The 7,746-nt window shown below is 44.1% G+C and overlaps 1 long non-coding RNA gene across 1 annotated transcript in view; it reads left to right on the top strand.

Annotated features, from left to right (window-relative positions):
- The first annotated feature begins 6,512 nt into the window (after positions 1-6,512).
- Positions 6,513-7,746, top strand: part of LOC109301183 — a 6,333-nt gene continuing 5,099 nt past the window's right edge. The window contains exons 1-2 of the long non-coding RNA XR_002098463.1: positions 6,513-6,741; positions 7,352-7,357. This is a non-coding gene — a long non-coding RNA (uncharacterized LOC109301183). The remainder of the gene's footprint in view (positions 6,742-7,351; positions 7,358-7,746) is intronic.

Genomic DNA, 7,746 nt, shown 5'->3' with positions numbered 1-7,746 from the left:
TTGAAATTTGCCCTCCTAAAATCCAGGGCCACTGCCTTACTGCATGCCTTTGCCACCTTGCGCTGGATGGTGAATTCCAGCAGGCGAAGATCACTGTTGCGCAGGTAGTCAAGCACCCACAGCCCCCTCACCAGGTCATCACCCGTGGCCAGCGCTAGGTCCAACAAGGCGTCCCCCCTGGTGGGGCTGTGCACCTCCTGGGTTAGATGGAGGTCCTACACACTGTCTAAAAACCTACGCGAGCATTCAGACTTGGCTGACTGCTCTTCCCAGCAGATGTCCGGGAAGTTCAGGTCCCCCATGATTACCACATCCTTAGCCTTCACTACCTCTGTGAGCTGACCCAAGAAATCCTGGTCAAGCTCCTCACCCTGGTTGGGAGGTGTGCTGGTGAAGAGCTTTACTGTTCGATCAATGGGATTCCACATCACTGTAAATCTCCACATGAATGCAGCTATTACTGTAGTTAAAATCACAGCAAGGAAGGCCTTCAATGGGGAAAAAATCATGATACAATTTTGTCTAACTGCTCCACCCTCAGGTAGATTTTTAGGTTTTTGAGCATCTCTGTTGACCCTTTCATTACCAGCGCATCTGAATCCTAGGAGATTCCACATAGTCATTTGTCTGTAAGACTGTCAGCTCCTTGACACCAAGGGATTCACAGTCCTGTATCAAAAGTACCTAACTTCCTTTGAGCAGCACCTGAAATAGTAGCAGATGGTAGACTGTATATAAAGGGCCAGCTAGGAACTGGGACAAGAGCTCCTAACAATAGGAATTTTAAGATTTCCACAAGTCTCCTTACCTGTGAAGGGATTCAGTCATGTATAGCAATCTTGCCCAGTATAAAATCTACCTCTCATTCTGCCTCTCACCCCAGTGAAGACACATCGTCTTATTGCTACATGAATATAACTGAGGGCATAATTTGACCTAGTGAGTTTTCCCCAAATAACTTTCATTTGCAGAAAGAGATTGTTCTGTTCCTGGCAATACAATTAATCTCCATGAGTGTAATGAGATGTTTGTCTGATGTACAGTACATGATATGTCTTCCTTTGAAAGTGATAGAGCTTTTACTCCCAAGTTTCTTGTTAACTTAAAAAGAAGACATAAGCCATGAATAGTTCATTTCCTCCTATGAATGCATAATGGCAGGCCCAAATGAGATCTTAGCTTCTGAGAGTTGAGCTGGTACTTGTTGCTAATAGTAACTTCAAACACCAAGCATTACAGCAACAACTCACTTCTAATAGGTACAATGTGCTGGAGTAGTTTTAATGAGATGGTACCATCTTTATCATTAATCAAAAACAACAGATAGAAGAAGAAGGAGCTACAAAAGTAAATGGAGAAAGTTACCTATTGGTGAGGTAGTTAAGAGCTTTATACTGTAAAATAAAGGAAAATCCCAACTTATTTTCTTATTTAAGAGACCATATTGGTCTGCAGAATTAATATTGGAGTACTTCAGTCTTCAAATGGTAACAACACTTTTTAAACATGGAATTTCCCCAGTTTAAAGACTTTGTAAAAGAAAACAACATCAACAACAAAGATATGCTGTGGCTGCTGTTTCCTGGTCAAATTGACCAGATAGCAACAGGAAGGCAGAAGTGAAAGTTCATGGTTTTTTGTTCTTTATGTTGAAAGCGCTGTGTACCAGAGGCATAACTCATGAAAGTTCAAACTCCAGCTCCCTGAGTGTCACTCGGTGGATCTAAACCCTGTCCTTGGGGTTTTAATAGAATCTCTGTGTTACACAAGTCTTGCACTCACACTTTTTATGGAGTAAATTTCATCCCAACTGCAAAACTGTCAACAGAAACAGGTTACCAGTGCACAGTAAGTGTAAAAGGTGACAATGACAAACCGTCCTTTCTCATACTCTGCAGTGTAAGTGCCATATATACTTTCCCTTAGTAAGAAAGATGTCCTTGAGCTCAAGGCAGAATATCTCTGACAAGAATTCCATTCAGACATGTGGATGCCAATCTGTAAGAACACACACATACACACACACACACCCACACACTCACTCATCCATGGTCTAACTGCATGGAATTTGTGACCTTGAACTCCAGAAACATGGGCCATGTAAGATAAAAAGGGCAGAGAGCACCCATAGTTAGGAAACTGACAAACACTTGACACACCATTTAGGACAGTGCTAGTATGTGCATAAACACAATTTAGGCATATTCTACACTGTAACTTCCACTAACTCTAATGGCAACTATGGACCAAGGCCGACGTGAGAATAAACCCTCATATACATACAACACTATTTCCATGAGCCGTCATCATCCGCAGAAGAACTTCCAGACTGGAATTATCCATATTTAATGGGAACTGGCAAAATAATATGTACATGATGCCAGCAACTTTTTAAATGATTGTCTTAAATGGAGGTAGCTTTGATTTGCGAGGCATCACAACCATAGCAAATGCCATTTGGGGGGGTGTGGGGGGGAAATCAATAATGGGATTCCTGTAATCCTCTAATGCATTACAGCAATAAGGCCATCTTGCATAATCTTATGTGCTTAAAAGCATTTTCAGCATCCATAGATGTCTGGAATTTCTCGTAGTTTACTGAATGGTGTTCTCATATATTCAAAATATTAATGTAGCTTTGCAAAGCCTTTCCAGCCATGCTTTTGTACAGAGACAAAGGTTTGTAGCTACTGCCAAGACAGCACAACTTGTGGGAGATGGGCTGAATGCACCTCTAGTCTCATTCCTCAACATAGCTGAATGGCCCCAATTTATTTCAGCCCCAAATACCCCTGATAATGGCCATGAAAGGTTATTTCAGTAACATGGCTCATAGTGCCTCAGCTGCATTCCTGTTGCCCCAGCAGCAGCCTACTAAAAATTGCCATAAGATGGGAGTTATTTTAGGAAATGTAACACTTATGTTGATGTAATTGCAATGAGGTCATGGAAGATTGATGACTTGCATCAGGGGTGGCCAATCTGCTGTACATACCACAAGCAGCAGAGGCAGCTTGTGTATGTGGCACATGGCAGATCAAGGAGGAAACAGGTGGCAGAGTAGCAGATAGGGCAGAGAGCAGAAAGAAGAGCAGCAGATTGGCCAGGGGAATGAGATTGGAGTGGCACTCAGGAAGCGGGTGGGGCCAATTTGTGGCACACCTGCCAAAAAGGTAGACCCTTACTAAGACCAGGGGTCAGCAACATAAGACTCAAAAGCCAAATCTGGCCTGTGGGGCCTTATCTGCACTGCAGACAGGTGCTGGGTGGCTTTGACCATGCTGGCGCTGGGCACTTGGGAGCTTCACCTATGCCAAAGTAGCAGAAGTAACTGAATCAGATGCATCAGCCTGCCTCTGAAATGATCCAAGCTGCTCCAGACTGCTGCTTCAAAAAGCTGCTGATCACTGATTAAACTGTAAGCTCTGTGGGCTAGCAATTATCTTTGTCTACTGGCTTTGTATAGCTCTCAGCAGAATGAGGTCCTAGCCTGTGGCTAGGGCTCCAAGGCGCAGCATTAGCACAACCAAATAATAATACCTGGTGTAACAGAGAAGCATTTGGCTCTCATTGTTCAGCTTACACATATTTAATTTCACTTAGCCTCTTCCATCTTGGACATCACTGTCTGTATCAGAATTCAGGTGTGGGCCAGGATCAGAGATGTACATTGCCTTCCTGCCAGGCACCTGCCACTGATCCAGCACTAACCCCAGGATGAACCTGCCACTGTCCAGCTCTGTTTCTTAGGGTAGGAGGAGGCTTCATACCTTCCTTTGGAAAGCAGCCATCTAACAAATATCTACTCTCTTTAGAGCTGCCTCCTAATGAGCCACACTGAAGTCTCTTCCTTCCATGCCTGACAACTGAGGCAGGTCAAGATTTTTTTCTTCCACCCCCATAAAGGGATTTAATTCCTTCCTTTTCCAGCAAGATGCAGAGTATGTAAGTTCTGTCACAGACTAATATAGTAAATGAACCATATCATACCAATTGTTCAACTCAGAACAGTAACTATGGCTTTATGGATGTACCAGATTATGCCCTTTGTTCTTCTCATTTAGTTTGGTGTAGCCAATATAGTATGTAAAGTTCACAAAACAGATGAAAAAGCATGACATGTCCTTAAAATTAAATTTTAATGGACATAAATCATTTACGTCCTTGCTGGGAAAAACCAAACACACCAGCAATAATTTCTTAGGATAATGTTATAAATGCTGGCTCTTCTGATATCAATGTGTTTAATTAGCTAAGGATACATCAATTTCTGGGTTCATTGAACGATTCCATTTCTAACTGTTTCACTGCTTACTACATTTACTTCCTGACTGATCCTTCTCATATTGAAGCCAGTCACTCCTGAAGTGAAAAAGATCTGGAATTGGGCACTTTGCCATTTCAAGCAAAAAAACAAAACAACAACAATCATCCGATCTTGCATGGGTCTTCCAAAGCATCTGGCATCACATCATCTAAAGAATAAGTGCAGCTACACCATTATGCCCCGGTTAGGAAGTCTGATTTTTTTTTTTCCAGAAAAAGAGAGTGTACGGAAAGGTATTTTGTCTAAACCAGTAGTTCATAAGATTTTTTAGATTCAGGGAACCCATCGGAAAATGCCAGCTTTTCCCTTTCACTCATTTTTTGACTTCAGAAAAATAAAAGCAGTTTTCAGAACTCAAAGAACTCAGAAAGACCAAAACAGGTCAGAAGGTCTTTGACACTATGAATTCCTATTTTTGGGTTTACTTTGCGAACCATATGTATGTGCTTATATACCTAACATTGCTAATATTGCATGGTACCTCTGACCCCCTTAAAAGGATCTCACAGCATCCCAGGGTGCCATGGCTGGGAATCACTGGTCTAAAGCATCATGTTTTTCTTTAGGTAAACACGATTACAAACTTCTGAGCTAAGTCCTCTAACTCTATGAAAGCTTGCCCTGATTTGTCTGTTACTTACAGGTTTCTACTGTGAATTTGTATTATGTTAGAGCTAAAAATTCAGGATTGCCAAAAAACCCACAGCACAGTGACTGCCTCTGGCATGGACTGTCTCCGTTCTAATTCATTACACTTCACGTATGTCAAATGCAATGGCTCATCTCCTTCCTGCTTTGCCGTGGGAAACGCATCAATCTCCTCAACCAGCTCCAAGCCTCTCAAGCACCTCTTGAGTTCTGTCTTCTTATCTGTTTCTCATTCCTATACAAACTTTGCTTTCCCACAAGCTCCCCTAGACACTTGCACCACTACTGCTGTTTTTTGATTACATCTCTTTTTTGTACTGTCAATTACTGAGAATGTGGAATATTAGATTTATCTGACTTTAGATGGTGATACCAGAGATTCTTTTCTCCTGACTTAGCTTCATCATCTGAGCTAGTCAAGAAAAGGTAGGTCACTGTAGAAGAATTAGGCCCCAGGAGTGGCCATCTCACCCTCTGGTGGCCACATAGCTCCTGCACCCACTCTGGCTCCCTGGGTCTCCTTCTTTCCCTTTGGGCTGCCATGCCTTCTTACAGTCAGTTAATTGATGGAAAGGGAGGCTGCTCTAAGGTCCCAGGGTGAGCCCTCATCTGTGCTCAGAACCAGCAAGTCTCTCCCAGATTCCACTGGTCTCAAACTTTTCCCTGATCTGTTAGTGCTCCAGCGTACTAGGTGCCTTACTGGCTAATTCTGTGGCTCTGCCTTCCCCTGCAGCCACGCCATACCTCAAGTCTTACTGGTTATTGCTCAGGTGAGTGCACTTTGCCCCAAGTCAATATCAGGACACACCATGCCTGTTCCCTTGGCCTTCTTAGACTCCACCCTTTTCCTCTAGCCCAGGGGTGGGCAAAACATGGGCCGCAGGTTGCATGCAGCTCACCAGGCCATTGTATCTGTCTTGCAGGGCCCCTAAAAAAATTAGAAAATTAATATTTATCTGCTCCTGGCTGCCTGTCACGTGGCCCTCGATGGCTTGCCAAAACTCACTAAGCGGCCCTCCACCTGAAATAATTGCCTACCCCTGCTCTAGCCAGACCCTCTTGCTTTAGGCAACTATGCCAGACTGGGCTTCTAGGCTCTAGACCCTAGTCTGGCTTCCACCTGTCCTAGGTTTCAGCCCCCTTTCCAGGCTTTGGTTCTGGCCCTTTGGCCTGCTACTGCCCCCCTCAAGCTCATGTTTCAGTCCTCTTGGCCTCAGGCTCGCTATTGCTTCTCTCAGGCTTGTGCGCTGGCCCTCTTGGGCTTAGGCCACTATTAGGCATTGGGTGTTCAGCCTCATCTCTGCCCTGCTAAAGGCACCCCTGGGACCTCTGCTTTCCTAACAGTGCCACCAAGCCACCACACTAAACTGAAACAAGAGTAAGCTTGCAGGCTATAACAAACTCTCCCTGGACTGGGTCCAAACATAAACCCCAGCTCACTACCTCTATCACAAGGCTTCCCCCTAGCTGGGTCATATTGTCCTTTATGCCCTCAACCTGATCAGTAGTTCCAAGTAGCTCATCTACTAGCCAGGCACTCCGCCCCAGTCTGCCCCAGCAGAAGCTCTTTACCGTGCCACCTGCAAGCCCAATGCTTCATCGTAGCTCAGGCCCTAGGCTTAAGGGATCCCTAAGCCCTTCCCCATCCCAGTCAGGTGGCTTCCTTGAGGTGGCCACAGGTGTGCCCCTTTATCCTGCTGGACAACTCATTGCTTAGGCAGCAGCATTTCCTTGCTGCCTGTCTTCTCACAGCTGGCTCCTGTTTAGTTACCTGCAGCTATTTGCCTCTAGGCTGCCCAGATGCCTGTCCTCACGCAGTCTATTATTTTGCAACTCTTTCCTAAGCGAAACCCTTCTCCCAGGGGTAGCCTCTTCTGAGTGGCTACTGTTCTGCTTATTTGCTAACAGCCAGCTCCCTAGGATATAGCCTGCTCCCAAGCTGCCATCCCCCACACAGCCAGATCAGCCTGCTACAGCTTCCTCTTAAAATAACAGGAGCCCTCTGGATCCATTATAATCATATACATAATACTTTTCACCTTAGATCCTCCAACATTTTGCATAATTATCATTCCTATTTTCTAGGGGAGGAAACTGATACACAAAATGTGTCTGTCTTATGGTGTTTTGGAGATTTGCAAGTGAAATGCCAAAGTACAAGTGATATAAGGATTTCTATGGTGTCATCAAGGCCACATTGAGGAGGTGTCCTACCACCTGCACCAGGGATGGTTGATATGCAGCAAGACTATATTCACACTGGAGTCCCCAGTACAACTCCCTGATTATCACTTATCATCAATTTGTTTTATGTGTGTGTCTCATGGACAAGAGACACTTAGGAAATAACCCTAGAATGGAATTTGTTGCATCCAGGATTCTGTGTTCACCGGACTACGGCATAACAATTGCAGTTGTTTGTATCTCTTCAGTGGAAAAAGCTAAAAATTAAATAAAAAAATTACAGCATGAATGCTCAGGCACTGAAAAGATCATAAAACTGTGGCATCTGTAATTTTCTTACCCCAAGTTTTCCACTGGCCTACTCAGCATTTTATATAAGTAAAATACTATCAGAAGTCACAGAAGGAAGAAATTGTTCAGTGAACTGTGTGGTGAACAAAACCTAGATCAGCTGGTTTTGTCCAGCACACATGTGATACAATGATATGCCACATGTGACAGTTCCTTTGGATATGATAAACTTTTTGACTCATACTGCCTCTGTACTGATGCTTAGGGGCAATCAACATGGGTTCATTAGCGGCAGG

Source organism: Gavialis gangeticus, unplaced genomic scaffold (genome assembly GCF_001723915.1).
Source record: "Gavialis gangeticus isolate Ggan-Ray unplaced genomic scaffold, GavGan_comp1, whole genome shotgun sequence".
Lineage (NCBI taxonomy): Eukaryota > Metazoa > Chordata > Crocodylia > Gavialidae > Gavialis > Gavialis gangeticus.
The sequence above is the reverse complement of the archived record's forward strand: the minus strand, read 5'-3'. Positions and strand labels throughout refer to the sequence as shown.